Source organism: Pogona vitticeps, chromosome 1, assembly GCF_051106095.1.
Source record: "Pogona vitticeps strain Pit_001003342236 chromosome 1, PviZW2.1, whole genome shotgun sequence".
In the NCBI taxonomy this organism is placed as follows: Eukaryota; Metazoa; Chordata; class Lepidosauria; order Squamata; family Agamidae; genus Pogona; species Pogona vitticeps.
Genome location: NC_135783.1, coordinates 234,030,500 through 234,050,063, shown reverse-complemented (window position 1 = coordinate 234,050,063; position 19,564 = coordinate 234,030,500). Strand labels below are relative to the sequence as shown.

General features: G+C 42.2%; 1 long non-coding RNA gene across 1 annotated transcript; it reads right to left on the bottom strand.

The window, feature by feature from the left end:
- Nucleotides 1-688: 688 nt before the first annotated feature.
- Nucleotides 689-17,989, bottom strand: LOC144583464 (uncharacterized). The gene is made up of 2 exons (XR_013537247.1): nucleotides 7,789-17,989; nucleotides 689-1,077 (listed from the first exon to the last, which is right to left on the bottom strand). It is a non-coding gene; the product is annotated as an uncharacterized LOC144583464 (long non-coding RNA).
- Between the last annotated feature and the right edge of the window lie 1,575 nt (nucleotides 17,990-19,564).

Here is a 19,564-nt window from a genome sequence, read left to right as displayed (position 1 = left end):
AAGAAAACAGGTAAAATAAAAATCTGTTTTCTTCTCCTAAAAATTTGGTGAGTCTTATGGAGAGATCCACCCTATGGAACACACCCTAGGACCCTTTGGAGGCTCACCCTGCCCCCCCCCAGGAGCCAGAGGGGGTGAAATTGGCACCTTCAGGGACTCTTCTGAAGCTTCCCAAGTCCCAAAAGAGTCCCAGAAGGTGGCGATTTCGCCCCCTCTGGCCTGGCAGGGGGGCAGGGTGAGCCTCCAAAGAGTCCTAGAGTCTGTTCCAGGACCCTTGCAAGGCTCCCCCACCCACCCCCCACGGGGCCAGTGGAGGGGTGAAATTGCCAGCTTCTAGGACCTTTTCTGAGGCTTGAAAGGCTCAGAAAAGGTCCTAGAAGCTAGCGATTTTGCCCCCGCTTTGGGGGGAGCCTTGCAAGGGTCCTGGAAGGCTCCCTCGGACCCTTGCGAGGCTCCCCCCACGGGGCCAGTGGGACGAAATCGCCAGCTTCTCTCCATAAGATGCACGGACTTCCGCCCCCACGTTTTCTTGTGGAACAAAAAATACAGTATCTGTCTTCTTCACCACTTGCTGATGCTTTTGAAAGGCTGTTAACCAAAATAGCTAATCTTGCAAAAATGTTCCTGACATAAACAATATTTGGCATGCCACTTACCAGTGTTCAGAGACACTTCTCTGATATAGTTCTCTTTAAAATGTTAACAGGTTTATTTGAGGCATTTACATTCTGACTTTCCAATTTCTGCCTTCAGTATATTTGTGGTGAGAAGAATAATGTATTAAAATAAAACAAAAGCAGAAGAGAAATAGGAAACAATTTTTGTTGTTTAGTCATTAAGTTCTATCTGACTCTTCGTGACCCCATGGACCACAGTATGCCAGGCACTCCTGTCTTCCACTGCCTCCCGGAATTAGGTCAAATTCATGTTGGTAGCTTCGAGGACACTGTCCATCCATCTTGTCCTCTGTTGTCCTCTTCTCCTCTTGCCTTCACTCTTTCCCAACATCAGGGTCTTTTCCAGGAAGTCTTCTCTTCTCATGAGATGGCCAAAGTATTGGAGCCTCAGCTTCAGGATCTGTCCTTCCAGGAAACAAATACACATCTGGTAAAACCCACAAAAATATATGTCACTATTATTTTCGGCAAATAAATCTATTTTTAAATATCACATAAAAGACACAAAGTTTCACCACAAAATGATCCAGTTCCTTTTCACCATCTACTCCACTTACAAAGATGGACAACAAAGGACAAGGCCTTAGCTTAACATCAAAACACACAGGCAGTTTCTTATGTTTAGTTTAATTTTAATTATTTTAATTTATTGTAAATCTCTTTGAAAACCTTGCAAAAAGATAACAAATAAATGAATATGGAATGTCCTAGTCCTTAATTATTGCAAGCCTGTGTTACTATCTCAACTTAAAACACATTCACTTATCTTTTCTAATCACAATAGGGCTGAGACTTGGAAGGGCAGCAATTAAGGAACTAGAAAAGATCATCAAGTGTAAGGTTGTGTCACTGGAGATCAAGACCATCCACACTCTTGTGTTTCTAATCAACATATATGGTTGAAAGCTGGACAGTAAAGAAAGCTGACAAGAACAAAATTGATTAATTTGATATGTGGTGCTGGAGGAGAGCTCTGCAAATATCTTGGACTGCCAGAAAAACAAAAAAGTGGGTCCTAGATGTAATCTAGCCTGAACTATCTGTGGAGGCAAAAATGTTGAAGCTGATGCTGTCGTGCTTTGGGCACATCAGAAGAAGGCAGTCTAGAAAATAAAATAATGCTAAGAAATGTGGAAGACAGCAAGAGAAGAGAAAGATCAAATATGAAATGGTTTGACTTTATGAAGGAAACCACTGGCATTAGTTTACAACAGCAGAGCAGGGCAGCTGAGGACATTTTGGGGATCACTCATTCATAGGTTAGCCATGAATCAGGTCCACAGATATTCTTGGATGACAGCTCCCAGAAATCCTGGCTAGCACTGTAAACCGTGAAGGTTTCTGCAAGTTTTAGTCCAAGAACATCTGAGAATCCAAGAGTGGGAGCCACTATCCTAGGTTATTGCAATCTTTGGAATATTCTTTCTTTGGAACTGGAATGTGTATGGAACACATCTGATCTGTGGGCCATTGTTTTGCCTTCTATACAGTATATCACAAAGTGAGTACACACCCTCACATTTCATAAATATTTTAGTATATCTTTTCATGTGACAACACTGAAGAAATTACACTTGGCTACAATGTAAAGCAGTGAATATACAGCTTGTATAACAGTGTAAATATGCTGTCCCCTCAAAATAACGCAACACACAGCCATTTAATGTCTAAACTGCTGGCAACAAAAGTTTCATTCGTTTAGTCGTGTCTGACTCTTCGTGACCCCATGGACCAGAGCACGCCAGGCCCTCCTGTCTTCCACTGCTTCCCGTACTTGTGTCAATTTGGGTAGTGTGGGCGGCATATAAATTAAATAAATAAATAAATTTCACTTTGGTTGCTTTGCAGACACTGTCCAGCCATCTCATCCTCTGTCATCCCCTTCTCCTCTTGCCATCACACTTTCCTAACATCAAGGTCTTTTCCAAGGAGTCTTCTCTTCTCATGAGATGGCCAAAGTACTGGAGCCTCAGCTTCAGGATCTGTCCTTCCAGTGAGCATTCAGGGTTGATTTCCTTTAGAATTGATAGGTTTGTTCTCCTTGCAGTCCAGGGGACTCTCAAGAGTCTCCTCCAGCACCACAATTCAAAGGCATCAATTCTTCGGCGGTCTGCTTTCTTTATGGTCCAGCTTTCACTTCCATACATCACGACAGGAGAAACCATAGCTTTGACTATTCGGACTTTTGTTGGCAAGGTGATGTCTCTGCTTTTTAAGATGCTGTCGAGGTTTGTCATCACTTTCCTCCTAAGAAGCAGGCGTCTTTTAATTTCATGGCTGCTGTCTCCATCTGCAGTGATCATGGAGCCCAAGAAAGTAAACTCTGTCACTGCCTCCATATCTTCCCCTTCTATTTCCCAGGAGGTGATGGGACCAGTGGCCATGATTTTAGTTTTTTTGATGTTGAGTTTCAGGCAGTTTTTTTTTTTTTGCACTCTCCTCTTTCACCCTCATTACAAGGTTCTTTAATTCCTCCTCACTTTCTGCCATCAGAGTGGTATCATCTGCATATCGGAGGTTGTTGATATTTCTTCCGGCAATCCAGTCCTGCCCTTTGCATGATGTATTCTGCATAAAAGTTAAATAAGCAGGGAGACAATAGACAGCCTTGTCGTGCTCCTTTCCCAATTTTGAACCAATCAGTTGTTCCATATCCAGTTTTAACTGCTGCTTCCTGTCCCACATATAGGTTTCTCAGGAGATAGACAAGGTGGTCAGGTCTTCTGCTTCTGTTAGGTCCCTCCCATTTTTGTCCTTTATCATGTCCATCTTTGTACAAAATGTTCCTCTAATATCTCCAATTTTCCTGAACAGATCTCTGGTTTTTCCTTTTCTGTTATTTTCCTCTATTTCTTTGCATTGTTCATTTAAGAAGGCCCTCTTGTCTCTCCTTGCTATTCTTTGGAAGTCTGCATTCAATTTTCTGTAGCTTTCCCTACCTCCCTTGCATTTTGTTTCCCTTCTCTCTGCTATTTCTAAGGCCTCGTTGGACAGCCACTTTGCTTCCTTGCATTTCCTGTGCTTTGGGATGGTTTTTGTTGCTTCCTCCTGTACAATGTTACGAGCCTCTATCCAAAGTTCTTCAGGCACTCTGTCCACCAAATCGAGTTCCTTAAATCTGTTCTTTACTTCCACTGTGTATTCATAAGGGATTTGGTTTAGATTATACCTGATTAGCCCAGTGGTTTTTCCTACTCTCTTCAGTTTAAGCTTGAATTTTGCTATGAGAAGCTGATGATCAGAGCCACAATCAGCTCCAGGTTTTGTTTTTGCTGACTATATAGAGTTTCTCCATCTTTGGCTGCAGAGAATATAATCAGTCTGATTTCGATATTGCCCATCTGGTGATTTCCATGTATAGAGTCGCCTCTTGTGTTGTTGGAAAAGAGTGTTTGTGATGACCAGCTTGTTCTCTTGACAAAACTCTATTAGCCTTTGCCCTGCTTCGTTCTGAACTCCAAGGCCAAACTTCCCTGTTGTTCCTTTTATCACTTGACTCCATACTTCAGCATTCCAGTCCCCTAGAATGAGAATAACATCTTTCTTTGGTGTCAGTTCTAGAAGGTGTTGTAAATCTTCATAAAATTGTTCAGTTTCAGTCTCCTCAACAATGGTGGTTGGTGCATAAACCTGGATTATTGTGATGCCTTAGATTCATATTGACATCATTCTATCATTTTTTGAGATTGTATCCCATTACAGCTTTTCCCACTCTTTGGTTGACTATGAAGGCTACTCCATTCCTTCTATGGGATTCTTGCCCACAATAGTAGATATGATAATCATCTGATCTGAATTCGCCCATTCCTGTCCATTTTAGTTCACTGATGCCCAGGATGTCAATGTTTATTCTTGCCATCTCCTGTTTGACCACCTCCAGCTTCCCGAGGTTCATAGATCTTACATTCCAGGTTCCTATGCAGTATTTCAACCCAATGGTTGAAAGTTTTCTATTATGTAACTCTTTTGTTTTTATAGTGTTATCCCATGTTGTAAGCCGCCTAGAGTGGTCTATTGACTAGATAGGCGGGATATAAATAAAATAAATAAATAAATAAATAAATAAATAAATAAATATTTCTCTTTGCAGCATCAGACTTTCCTTTCACTTCCAGGCACGTCCACAGTTGAGCGTCCTTTCGGCTTTGGCCCAACCACTTCATTAGCTCTCGAGCTACTTGTAGTTGTCCTCCACTCTTCCTCAGTAGCATGCTGGACGCCTTCCGACCTGAGGGCCCCATCTTCCAGCGTCGTATCTTTTAGCCTTTTGTTTCTGTCCATGGGGTTTTCTTGGCAAAGATACTGGAGTGGCTTGCCATTTCCTACTCCAGGTGGATTGTGTTTAGTCAGAACTCTCCACTATGTCCTGTCCGTTTTGGGTGTCCCTGCATGGCATAGCCCATAGCTTCTCTGAGTTACTCAAGTCCCTTCGCCACGACAAGGCAGCAATCCGTGAAGGGGGGCAGCAATCCATGAAGGGTGGTGGGAGTAAAGTTAGTACTCCCCTAAGTGACAATGTCCAAACTGGGCACAGAGTGTAAATATTTTGTGTGTCCACCATTATTTTCCACCACTGCCTTAACCCTCTTGGGCATAGATCTCACCAGAGCTTCACAGGTTGCCTCTGGAGTCTTCTTCCACTTCTCCATGCCATCACAGAGCTGGTGGATGTTAGAGACCTTGCATACCATCACCTTCCATTTCAGGATGCCCCCCAGATGCTCAATAGGGATTAGGTCTGGAGACATGCTTGGCCAGTCCATCACCTTTACCCTCAGCTTCTTTAGCAAAGCAGTGGTCATTTTGGATGTGTGTTTGGGGTCGTTATCATGTTGGAATACTGCCCTGTGGTCCAGTCTCCAAAGGGAGGGGATCAAGCTCTGCTTCAGTATGTCCCAGTACATGTTGGCATTCATGGTTCCCTCAGTGAACTCTAGCTCCCCAGTGCTGGCAGCACTCATGCAGTCCCAGACCATGACACTCCCACAACCATGCTTGACTGTAGGCGCCACACACTTGTTTTTGTACTCCTTACCTGGTTGCTGCCACACACACTTGACACCATCTGAACCAAAAGAAGTTTATCTTCGTCTCATTGGGTCACAGGACATGGTTCCAGAAATCCATGTCCTTAGTCTGCTTGTCTGCAGCAAACCGTATGTGGGCTTTCTTGTGCATCATCTTTAGAAGAGTCTTCCTTCTGGGACGATAGCCCTGGAGACCAATTTGATGCAGTGTGTGGCGTATGGTCTGAGCACTGACAGGCTGACCCCCACCCTTTCAACCTCTGCAGCAATGCTGGCAGCACTCATACGTCTATTTCCCAAAGCCAGTCTCTGGAGATGACGCTAAGCATGGACACTCAACTTCTTTGGTTGACCATGGCGAGGCCTGTTCTGAGTGGAACTTGTCCTGTTCATTCATTCATTCATTCATTCATTCATTCATTTGTTCAATTTATATCCCGCCCATCTGGTATATTCTACCGCTGTATGGTCTTGGCCACCGTGCTGCAGCTCAGTTTCAGGGTTTTGGCAATCTTATAGCCTAGGCTATCTTTATGTAGAGCAACAATTCGTTTTTTTTCAGATCCTCAGATAGTTCATTAGCACCATGAGGTGTCATGTGGAACTTCCAGTGACCAGTCTGAGTGAATGCTCCCCCTTCACACATGAGACTTGTGACACTAACAGGTCTCATGACACCAAGGAGGGAAAATGGCTACTTGGGCCCAATTTGGACATTGTCACTTAGGGGTGTATTCACTTTTGTTGCCAGCGGTTTAGACATTAATGGCTGTGTGTTGTGTTATTTTGAAGGAAAAGCACATTTACACTGTTATACAAGCTGTATACTCACTGCTTTACATCGTAGCCAAGTGGCATTTCTTCAGTGTTGTTACATGAAAAGATGTACTAAAATATTTATGAAATGTGAGGGGGTGTACTAACTTCTGTGATATACTGTATATGTTCACATATTCTTGTTAGGGTTGCAATTGTGTTGTTCTCTACAGCTTGAAATAGCTCTCTTGGTATTCTGTCTACTCCTGGTTATTTATTTATTCTGAATGCTTGAAGAGCATGTGGTGATATCCATGCTGGGGCTCTGCCTTACTATCTGCAAGGTAGGAGACAAACCCTGGCAGGACCTTTCCCATCACTTTCTAAAACTGCAGTTTTCATCAAAAGAGATTAGAAAACTCTTTGCTTCTCTACCATATAGTTCTTCAGGAATGTGCTTCTCAATGGCTCCTTCTCGAACTGGGAAGAAATAATAAATGGGGTATTACAAGTACTCTTCAGCATTTTTATTAATGACTTGGATGAAGGAGTGTAGGAAATGCTTATAAAATCTGCAGATGACACAAAATTCGATAGGATAGCTAATGCCCTTGAAGACAGAAACAAAGACAAAAAGATTTTGACAGGCTTGAGCTCTGGTCTGAAAACAACAGAATGAAATTTAACAGTGGTAAGTGTGAAGTTCTACACCTAGGGAAAAAAAAACATACATACAGCTGCAAGATGAAGGATACTTGACTCAGTACTACTACAAGCAAGAAGGATCTTGGAAATGTTGTAGATTAACAACTGAACATGAGCCAACTATGTCACATGCCTGCAAAAAAGGCAAATGCTATTCTAAATTGCATTAACAGAAGTATACTCTGCAAATAATGAGAGGTTTTAGTTCAGCACTATTTAGACCTCATCTAGAGTATAGCATCCAGTTCTTGACACTGCACTTCAAGAAGGATGCTTACAAGCTGGAACAAGTTCAGAGGAGGGCAACAATAATGATTGGAGGACTGGAAGCTGTATCAGATATCCTTTTATTTGGATTCCTGCATTGAGCAGAGGTTGGACCTGGATGGCCTCATAAGCCCCTTCCAACTCCATTATTCTTTGACATTATGATTCTATATTGTTTCCATTCCACTCACACTATGTACTAGAGTAGTTTTAAAACCTGGCAGCTTCTTAGTATGTAGTACTGCATCATCTAATACATGCAACAGTGGCTGAGGTATGTGAATTATAGTCCATCTGCGTACAGCCATCCCCCCTGCAGCCGAGCATTAAAATGTGAAAATAGCATTATAAAACACCTGTTCAAAGGCATATCAGCTTCAGCTTATTTTCATTGCAAAAACAATTGTCACAACGTCTAATCCATTTCCCCTGCCATTTAATTTTCATGAATACTTGTAATTCTGCTGGTTTCCTGGAAAAAAGCAACAGTTTCTCAGTAAGTGTTCTATTCTTGTTGATCATTTCATTCATGTGATAACTGCAAAAGAGCATTTTAGAGCTGGAACCTACTCCCACTAATGTCAGGCTGATAAAATAGCTTTCAAGAATTTTAGAACAAGTAGCTATGTTAGTCTGTGCTCCTCTTCTTCATGGATTGCTGCCTTGTCGTGGCAAAGGGGCTTGAGTAACTCAGAGAAACTATGGGCTATGCCGTGCAGGGACACCCAAGACGGACAGGACATAGTGGAGAGTTCCGACTAAACGCAATCCACCTGGAGTAGGAAATGGCAATGCCACTCCAGTATCTTTGCCAAGAACGCCCCATGATCAGAAACAAAAGGCTAAAAGATATGACGCTGGAAGATGGGCCCCTCAGGTCGGAAGGCATCCAACATGCTACTGAGGAAGAGCGGAGGACAAGTACAAGTAGCTCCAGAGCTAATGAAGTGGTTGGGCCAAAGCCAAAAGGACGCTCAGCTGTGGACGTGCCTGGAAGTGAAAGGAAAATCCAATGCTGCAAAGAAAAATACTGCATAGGAACCTGGAATGTAAGATCTATGAACATTGGGAAGCTGGAGGTGGTCAAACAGGAGATGGCAAGAATAAACATCGACATCCTGGGCATCAGTGAACTAAAATGGACAGGAATGGGCGAATTCAGCTCAGATGATTATCATATCTACTATTGTGGACAAGAATCCCGTAGAAGGAATGGAGTAGCCCTCATAGTCAACAAAAGAGTGGGAAAAGCTGTAATGGGATACAATCTCAAAAATGATAGAATGATGTCAATACGAATCCAAGGCAGACCATTCAACATCACAATAATCCAAGTTTATGCACCAACCAGCATTGCTGAGGAGACTGAAATTGAACAATTCTATGAAGATTTACAACACCTTCTAGAACTGACACCAAAGAAAGATGTTCTTCTCATTCTAGGGGACTGGAATGCTAAAGTAGGGAGCCAAGAGATAAAAGGAACAACAGGGAAGTTTGGCCTTGGAGTTCAGAACGAAGCAGGACAAAGGCTAATAGAGTTTTGTCAAGAGAATAAGCTGGTCATCACAAACACTCTTTTCCAACAACACAAGAGGCGACTCTATACATGGAAATCACCAGATGGGCAATATCGAAATCAGATTGATTATATTCTTTGCAGCCAAAGATGGAGAAGCTCTATACAGTCAGCAAAAACAAGACCTGGAGCTGACTGCGGTTCTGATCATCAGCTTCTCATAGCAAAATTCAAGCTTAGACTGAAGAGATTAGGAAAAACCACTGGGCCACTCAGGTATAATCTAAACCAAATCCCTTATGAATACACAGTGGAAGTAAAGAACAGATTTAAGGAACTCGATTTGGTGGACAGAGTGCCTGAAGAACTTTGGATAGAGGCTCGTAACATTGTCCAGGAGGCAGCAACGAAAACCATCCCAAAGAAAAGGAAATGCAAGAAAGCAAAGTGGCTGTCCAACGAGGCCTTAGAAATAGCAGAGAGGAGAAGGGAAGCAAAATGCGAGGGAGATAGGGAAAGTTACAGAAAATTGAATTCAGACTTCCAAAGAATAGCAAGGAGAGACAAGAGGGCCTTCTTAAATGAACAATGCAAAGAAATAGAGGAAGATAACAGAAAAGGAAAGACCAGAGATCTGTTCAGGAAAATTGGACATATTAGAGGAACATTTTGCGCAAAGATGAACATGATAAAAGACAAAAATGGGAGGGACCTAACAGAAGCAGAAGACGTCAAGAAGAGGTGGCAAGAATACACAGAGGAATTATATCAGAAAGATGTGGATATCCCGGACAACCCAGACAATGTAGTTGCTGACCTTGAGCCAGACATCCTGGAGAGCGAAGTCAAGTGGGCCTTAGAAAGCCTGGCTAACAACAAGGCCAGTGGAGGTGATGGCATTCCAGTTGAACTATTTAAAATCTTGAAAGATGATGCTGTTAAGGTGCTACATTCAATATGCCAGCAAGTTTGGAAAACAACAGTGGCCAGAGGATTGGAAAAGATCAGTCTACATCCCAATCCCAAAGAAAGGCAGTGCCAAAGAATGCTCCAACTACCGTACAATTGCACTCATTTCGCACGCTAGCAAGGTTATGCTCAAAATCCTACAAGGTAGGCTTCAGCAGTATGTGGACCGAGAACTCCCAGAAGTACAAGCTGGATTCCGAAGAGGCAGAGGAACTCGAGACCAAATTGCTAACTTGCGCTGGATTATGGAGAAAGCCAGAGAGTTCCAGAAAAATATCTACTTCTGCTTCATTGACTATGCGAAAGCCTTTGACTGTGTGTACCACAGCAAACTATGGCAAGTTCTTAAAGAAATGGGAGTGCCTGACCACTTTATCTGTCTCCTGAGAAACCTATATGTGGGACAGGAAGCAACAGTTACAACTGGTCATGGAACAACTGAGTGGTTCAAAATTGGGAAAGGAGTACGGCAAGGCTGTATATTGTCCCCCAGCTTATTTAACTTATATGCAGAATACATCATGCGGAAGGCTGGACTGGAAGAAACCCAAGCCGGAATTAAAATTGCCGGAAGAAATATCAACAACCTCCGATATGCAGATGATACCACTCTGATGGCAGAAAATGAGGAGGAATTAAAGAACCTTGTAATGAGAGTGAAAGAGGAGAGTGCAAAAAACGGTCTGAAACTCAACATCAAAAAAACTAAGATCATGGCCACTGGTCCCATCACCTCCTGGGAAATAGAAGGGGAAGATATGGAGGCAGTGTCAAATTTTATCTTCCTGGGCTCCATGATCACTGCAGATGGAGACAGCAGCCCTGAAATTAAAAGGCGCCTTCTTGGGAGGAAAGCGATGACAAATCTGGACAGCATCTTGAAAAGCAGAGACATCACCTTGCCAACAAAAGTCCGAATAGTCAAAGCTATGGTTTTTCCTGTAGTGATGTATGGAAGTGAGAGCTGGACCATAAAGAAAGCAGACCGCCGAAGAATTGATGCCTTTGAATTGTGGTGCTGGAGGAGGCTCTTGAGAATCCCCTGGACTGCAAGGAGAACAAACCTATCAGTTCTAAAGGAAATCAACCCTGAGAGCTCACTGGAAGGACAGATCCTGAAGCTGAGGCTCCAGTACTTTGGCCATCTAATGAGAAGAAAAGACTCCCTGGAAAAGACCCTGATGTTGGGAAAGTGTGATGGCAAGAGGAGAAGGGGACGACCGAGGATGAGATGGCTGGACAGTGTCTGCGAAGCAACCAACATGAACCTGACACAACTCCGGGAGGCAGTAGAAGACAGGAGGGCCTGGCGTGCTCTGGTCCATGGGGTCACGAAGAGTTGGACACGACTAAACGACTAAACACACACACAGTCTGTGCTAACATATCAGGCAAAACCAAAAGGAAGATAAAAATAAAGAAGACAAAAATGTTGTGGCACCTTAAAGACTAACTGCTATATTTTAAGAAGAGCTTTTGGGGACAAGTCTGAAAAAGTGGGCTTGTCCTTGAAAGCTCATATTAAAATAAAGCAACACTTGATTTTTCTTTATTTTTTTCTTTTTCTTTTCTTTTTGCCTGATACGCTTTCAGTAGTTACCTTTGCTCCTCAGGAAGCTCACTGCCAACATAGAACAATTAGATTAAGTCTTAAGAGAGCCACAGTTTATAAGAATGGACCACCAGGAAGAGTGAGCAGTTTCTAGACTATATTGTTTCTCTTTGTGCCTTGATTAAGAGAAACAAGACCCAGCTATTTCAGATAATGGTTCTCTGTTATAGAAATCACTGGCATACTGGATTCCTATGTTTCCCATGCTTGAGATGAATTACCCAGTGTTTTGTTGCTTTAGATCTTATATCTTAGAACCGCAGAGCTGGAAGGAGCCCTGGATCATCAGACTTTGTCAAGGAAGCACAGTGGGGAATCGAACTCCCAACCTGTGGCTCCACAGCCAGATGCCTAAACCATTGAGCTATCCAGTAGTTCAGAGGTTCCCATCCTTGGATCCCCAGAAGTTCTTGGACTATAATTCCCAGAAGCCTTCACTACCTGTGCTGAACAGGATTTCTGGGAGTTGTAGTCCAAGAATATCTGGGGACCCAAGATAGGCAACAACTGCTTTGATGTATGCAGATATATAAATGCCATTTATTATTCCTCTATTTTGTATCCTTTTGGAGACTTGCAATGTCCACTCTATCAGTAGTGCCCAGGCAGCAGTTCTTTAAGATGAAATGGACAAGAGGCAACCTGGGTGTGGGGGATATGGTAACAGAACCACAGTATAGTAGAGCTGGAAGGGACCACACAGATTATCAAGTTCTGCCATTGATTAAGGAGGAGATTTGCAGATAAAGCATCCCTGACATTTTGCCATCCAGGCACGTCCTCTACCTTCCTAGGCAGTCCATTCGGCACTCAAATAGCAATTTTTATCAGAATGTTAAAACCTCCTTTATTGGAATATCAATTCATTGCTTCTGCTCGTACCATCTGAGAAAATGAGCTTCCTTCATCTTTCATGTGAGAACCCTTCAAATATTTAAAGACAGATTACACAGTAACTTTCATTTACTCTTTTGCAGTCTAAACATACCATACTCTGCTGTTCATAACTCTTGGTTTCCAGACATTTCAGCACCTCGGTAGCCCTAATTTGAACATGCTCCTGTCTGTCAATACCTTTCTGAAACTGGTGTCCAAAACCGGTATACACAGTATTCCTGCTCAAATCTGACTTAAACAGAACAGAAGGATAGTATTACCTCTCTTGAGCTGGACACTATAGTTGTCTTGACAAATTTCATGGTTTTGGTGCCGCATCACATTGTTGACTTGTGTTTAGACTGTAGTATACTAAACTTTTGTTTTTTTTGTTAAAAGAATTTAGGAATTTAGTTATTCCTTTTTGTTAGCAGAGGACAAAGCGCACACACCAACTAACCCCCAAGAAACATGACAGCCCAGTCTCATAAGCCCTCCCTTATCACACAAATCTAGCTCTTTCTTTAGTAAAAGGTCATTCTAGATGGATCTTTAGATAGAAAGAAATATCTTTACTCACAATTATCAGCTTGTAATTACAGTCAGAGAGAAAAGGATACAACGATGTCTCTTGGCATGAAGAGAACCTCCATCCTTGCTTTTCTAATGATGCCAGGGAGTTAGCAAGGACAATCAAAACAATAGAATCACAGGTAAACAGGAAGAAGGGGCTGGCCTCGATGCCAGGGGCAGGAAATTTTTTACCAATCACATTAGTGGCAAAGAACAATTATTTTACCTTGCAACAACCATACTTTCATATCCTGTGTAAATGGCATGCATGCTTACTATTTTTTGAACCCTAGCATGCTCAGATCCTTTTCATACCTATTACTGCTGAGCCAGCTGCCCCATGCTATGTTTCAGCATCTGATTGTTTTCTTCCTGAATGCAGAACTTTGTAGTTTTTTATGTTGAACCTTGGGGGGGGGGGGGGCGGCAGTTCTCCAATTTGTTAAGGTCATCCTGCATCTTCATTCTATCTGTTGAACTATTTGCTCACTCTCCTAGTTTGGTTTTGCCTGCAAATTTGAAAAGCATCGTCTCCACGCTTCCATCCATGTAATCTATAAAGATGTTCAACAACACTGGTCCTAGGACAGAATCTTTTGGCACTACAGGTGACAGTCCTCTTCAGCAGGGCAAGGAACTGTCAGTGAGCACTCTTTGGGTACAGCCATGAATCAGCTACAAATCCACCTAACACCAGCATTGTTTACTCCACATTTTACTCGTTTGGCAATAAGAATACCATGAGGGATCTGTCAAAAGTCTTGCTGGGGTGACTGTCAGCGTATCCAGCATAAACCAATAATTTTCTCCTGCCTCTGAATTCAAAGAGAGACTTGCCTTTCTGCTCTGTCTCTCTTTTCCCCTCACTGTAGTCTGTTGGAAGTCAGTTAGTCTGGGGGGCTTATTGCTGAAAATCAGTTAGTCATGTTTGTCAGTTTGTTATATGATCTGTTCCATTGAAACCTTTTATCCTTTCTCCTAGTGTGAGTTATTGAGATTGTCACTTGATGAGAAAAAGGGGATGCAATAAATGGGGGAACTAGAAGCTATCCTGCTCTGTGAGTCCCTGCACCGCTGAGTAATTTTACCAAAATTCAAAACTCTGCAACAAGTAATCACAACATTGTTTTCTAAATGCTTACAAACCGACTGTTTAATGTTCTATTGTAGAACTTGTCCTAGTATCTGTGTCAAGGTGACTGATCAATAGTTGCCCAAATCTCCATTTCTTCCCCTCATTGAAGATGGGGACGACATTTGCCCACCTCTATTTCTCAGGTATATCACATGTTCTCCAAAAAGTCGCAAAGTTTGTAAACAAAGAACCTGAAATTACATCTGCAAGTTCCTTTAGTATCCTTGGATACAATTCAGCTGGTGTTGCAAACTTGAATTCATTTTCAGTAACTTGATATTCCTGTGCCACCTATCATGGGCATCAGAACCCTCGCTGCCCCCTTCAGTCTACTTGTGTGATATAATGTTTTTCTTTTGTGAAAAGACAGAGACTAAATAGGTGCCTTCTCTCTGTCACCCATTGGTGTATCTCCATTCCCTTCATGTAGCAGACCACACCATTCCTGTTTTTTTGTTTGCTCTGAGCATTACTGAAGCACCCACTTTTTTGCTATTTGCATTTCACTTACAAATCTTAACTCATGTTTACATTTGGCCCTCCTCATCTTCTCCTAACAAACAACATCTACTTGTTTGCACTCTTCCTAAGTGATTTGCCCTTCTTTTTCCTGTACATGCCCCACTGAAAGCTCCTTGTGCAGCCATCCATTTCTTAAGACACCTAACTTTTTTCTGTCTCATACAAATTGCTTATGACCTTGCCCTCTGTATCCCACATCTTTAAGAAACTCCCATCCTTTCAGTATTTCAGTCTCTTTGACTATTTCTGGCCATAGAATCTTGCCCAGTATCTACTTAGGTTTACTGAAACCATCTTTCTTCAAATCCAAAATGCATCCTATACTACCCCCAGCTTTCAATTTCTTGTATATAACACAACCCAAGAAGGCATGTCTACTTCCACACCATGTTCTGTCACTGACCAGTTTGTAAAGATCAGAAAAGGATCAGCTTACTCCTTTCACCTTCTAGATGATAAAGTTCATTCATTCATTCATTCATTCATTCATTCATTGTTTAAAATATTTTTACCCCACCTTTCTCCTTAAAAAGGACCCAAAGTGGCTTTTATCAGTGGTTCTTAACCTTTTTGAAAGAAACGCCCCCTTGAGCCATTGAGGAAGTTATTATCGCCCTCCTCCCTGCGGTGATTATTTATTTATTTATTTATTTATTTATTTATTTATTTATTTATTTATTTATTTATTTATTTATTTATTTATTTATTTATTTATTTATTTATTTATTTATTTATTTATTTATTTCTTTCTTTCTTTCTTTCTTTCTTTATTTATTTATTTATTTAAGACACTTAAATCCAATGACCCCTGAAAACAAAATTAAATTCCAAGAAAATGAAACGCCCCCAAAAAAGTAACATTTAATGATTTAGTTGCAAGTGAATTTTAAGACGCAAAAAGAAATATAAAAAGGGCATAAAAACAAATGCAGGAACTAAAATTTTCAAGAAAAAAGTCTGAAACTAAATTAAAATTGGAGGAAAATATATATTCATGCACACTGTAAAATGGCTGCAGCCATCTTCACAGGTTTGGCTTGCTCCAGCATCCCCCTACCGCCCCCTTCTGCTCCAGCGCCCCCACGCTGCCCCTTTTCGTTCTACCGCCCCCCTGAAAAATGAAATCGCCCCCTGGAGGGCATTATCGCCCACGTTAAGAACCACTGGCTTATATCATCAAAAGACAATATTTAAATCTAAAAACACTAAGTACACAAATACTAGGAAGGGTAAAATACCACACTACAACAAGGCAAGCGTTGCTGGCAAGGTTAGTGGGGGATTTGCCAGTCCTTTCTTTTTGGCTGAGTTAGACTTCCAACAGATATTAGGCTACCTGAATATTAGCAAGAAACACAAAACATAACAAAACTAAACATAACATAACAAAAAAGAGAAGACATTGTTGATACCTGAAGTCTCTCATTACTGCTACATATCTTCTTGAATGTTTGACAGGCTGTTCTAAGAGGGCATCATCCTACTCTGACTAGGAGGTCTGTAGCAGGCCGCATCAGACTTCCTTACTCCAGTTAGTGGATGCCATCCCATCTCCTGCAAACAATGCTACTTATCCACCTTTCCTGTTTAATCTATTCTATTCAATCACGTTCAAATAATACAGTGCTTCTTATCCTTGCCTTTCTTGTGCTCAACCTTATGAAATGCAACCCATCATTTGTCAGTAGTTCTTCTTCATGAAAATACTGGTCCAAGAAGCCAGATCCTTCCCGATGACATCATACATGCAACCAGCTATTCTCTTCCAGTATCCTCGCCTCACTTTCTGGGCCATGATCTTTGATAAGAGTAACCAGCAAAAAGCCTATACTTCCAACCAGAACCTCATAGTTGCTTGCAATATATTGAAGGCTGTGTCAGGCAGCATTATTCATTTGCACATAGATCAGAAGGAAAGGATGATAGTCAGGGGATTTAATGAATCTTGGCACGCTCTCTGTCAGATCCTGGATTTTCACATCAGGGAGACAGCACATCTCCCAAAATATCTTGTCATATCTGCTTCTGCCCTCCCAACAGAAGCAGCAGGAATCCTTCCATCCACAGAATCTTCCACAGTCATTTCCATGCTCTCTGCTGTTTGCTGTCTCTGTTCCAGCAGCTCAAAATCACTGTCCATGGGGAGGAACTGATATTGACTCTGAAGCACAAAGGACACTGCATGCTTCCTATAGTTCTGCTTCTCTGTGCCACATTTCTCCCAGTGCTTGCCTCCAAATCTACTATAAGTCAGTATGTCCTCAGCCAAGCAAATGTGTCTTCAGCCTCCATGGAATATATCCCTTCTTAGCAATCATTTCCCTCCTCTTCACAGCAACATTTTATTTCCTTCACTCTTCTTTAATGCAGAGGAAATGCCATCATGCAATTGGGACTGTACTGCCATATCCCTGAAAGCCACATTCTCTGTGCTTCTCTCAACTTGTCCCGCGCAGCAACCTTGAGTTCAATGAGAGACATTTATATTATACAGAGAGCACAAATAAATATAAATATTTTCAGAATTCTGCACTGTAGGGATTTGATAGCTCAGTGGTTTAGGCATCAGGCTGCAGAGTCAGAAGTTGGGAGTTTAATTCCCCACTGTGCCTCCTTGGCAAGGGCTCGACTTGATTATCCTTTGGGTCCCTTTCCCCCTCTGCAGTTCTAAGATCATAAAAGCCAACATGCTTACTGAAATTAACCAGGCATGTCTCAACCATCTGCCTAACAGCAGTTAACCATTTTAATCTATTAGGTGACATGTCTGACATGAACATGATGCCCCAGTATTAAGTGGTAGTAGAGATCACACAACCTTGAAGAACAGCAAGACCACGTTTATGCTGATGAAAAACAGTCCTATCAGGCAAGCTCCACTGACACTTTGGTACCTTTAATCAGGCACCAAAAAGGGGGTTAAAATGGAAATTCCATTATCCTGCACATTGAATATTACAAAGGGGGAGTTCATAATTTAGTTCAATAGTGGTAAGTGGCAGAGACTATTAGCATGACAATGAGCAGCCTTTTGGTGAGACAGCCCTATAATTCATCAACTATTTAACACAGGCCAGGGGTTCATTTCTTCAGAGGAAATGCATTATGCAGGACACCTTTGTGAACATCTCTCTGTGATAAAAGAATGCTATAATGAGGATAATTATGAAGAGTTCAGCATAAAGTGCTGCACTTTTAGCAGACACACAAAACAAGGAATATTAGGCTGTGAAATGTGTAGGAGATGACAGGAGATGACATAAGTCCAGCTGATGGAGATGGAGAGTGCCCACAGGGCAGACTGATAAACAGGTCTTCTGTAGGTCCAGCTAATTCTCAAAATGTTTTCACATTCCTATCCTCAAATCCTAGGATAAGAGTATCAATCCTAGTTTATCAATATATATATATCAAAATGTTTTTCTTACAATGCATCTGTTCTCAATCTTGGGGTATTTTCCCAAGTAAGTGATGGTCAGCAGAAAAGAGAGGTTACTTACCTGTAACTGGTTCTTCCAGTGGTCACCTGTGAATTCACACTAATGGGTTTAATCTGCACCTGCGCAGAGGTCTCTGGAATATTCTAAAGCTCAAACATGTGTTTGTTAGGACTGCCCCCCTAGTATACATGGTCCGCCTCAGTTCCCAAACTGCCCACCACTGAATGAAATAAACAGACATGATGGACAGAGGGGAGGACGGGCGGGAAGTGTGAATTCACAGATGGCCACTTGAAGAACCAGAGTTACAGGTAAGTAACCTCTCTTTCTTCTTTGTGGTCTCTGTAAATGCACACTAATGCGTGATTAACAAGCTTATCTTATAGGTAGGTGGAGGGATGTCATAGCAAGACCGAGGACAAGACTGTGCAACCGAAAGCTGCATCCGACTTAGCTCTTACATTCAGGCGATAATGGGATGCAAATGTCAACAGAGTGGACCAAGTAGCAGCCTTGCAAAGATACGGAATAGGAAAACCTCGCAGAAAAGCCATGGAAGTGGTTATTGCTCTGGTGGAATGAGCCTTAATCTGTGTAGGCAGAGGCTTTTGAACAAGCTGATACGTGAGGTGTATGGTTTGAACAATCCATCGTGAGATGGTTTGAGGAGATACATGTGTTCCTCTATGTGGCAAATGCATAGAAACAAACAGCCTCTTAGACGTCTGAAAGGAGGCAGTCCTTTTGACGTAGAACGTGAGAGCCCTTCTCACATCCAGAAGTTGAAGGGATCACTTGAGGTCCATTGTTGGTGACGGGAAGAAGGTAGGGAGGACAACAGGCTGATGGACATGAAATTTGGAAATGACTTTAGGGAGGAAGGAGATGTCTGGATACATCGTGATTTTATCTGGATGAAACTGCAGGAACGGAGGGTCTACTCATAGGGCTGCAAGTTCGGATGCATTACAGGCCGATGTGACAGCAACTAAAAACAGCACTTTAGAGAAGAGTAGACACTCCGAAGAAGTGGCAAGAGGCTCAAAGGGTGGTAATGAGAGGCGACGGAGAACAGTGTGCAGGGAACACTGTGGTGGAGGGGAAGGTTGGGATGGATGCAGGTTGGTGACAACTCAAAGAAACTGCTTCAGAGTAGGATGTCTGAAGAATAAGGCAGCATCTGAATCCTTTGGTTGGTGGGCTATAATCGCAGACATATAAACTTTGATCATAGACAATGAGAGATGACAATCGAAGAGATAGGAAAGAAAAGCCAAAACCGCGGGAAGGGTAGTAGGAGCTGTAGGGAGATCATTTTGACGAGTGAATTTCTGGAAAGCCGACTGTTTATAAGCATAAAGCTAATTTGTGGCCGGTTTTCTTGCGTGAGCGAGAATGGTGATCAAGGAGGGTGGATCCTCCACGCCGTGAGATGGAGGAATTGTAGGTCGGGATGGTAAGTTTGCCCATGATGCTGGGTGAGAAG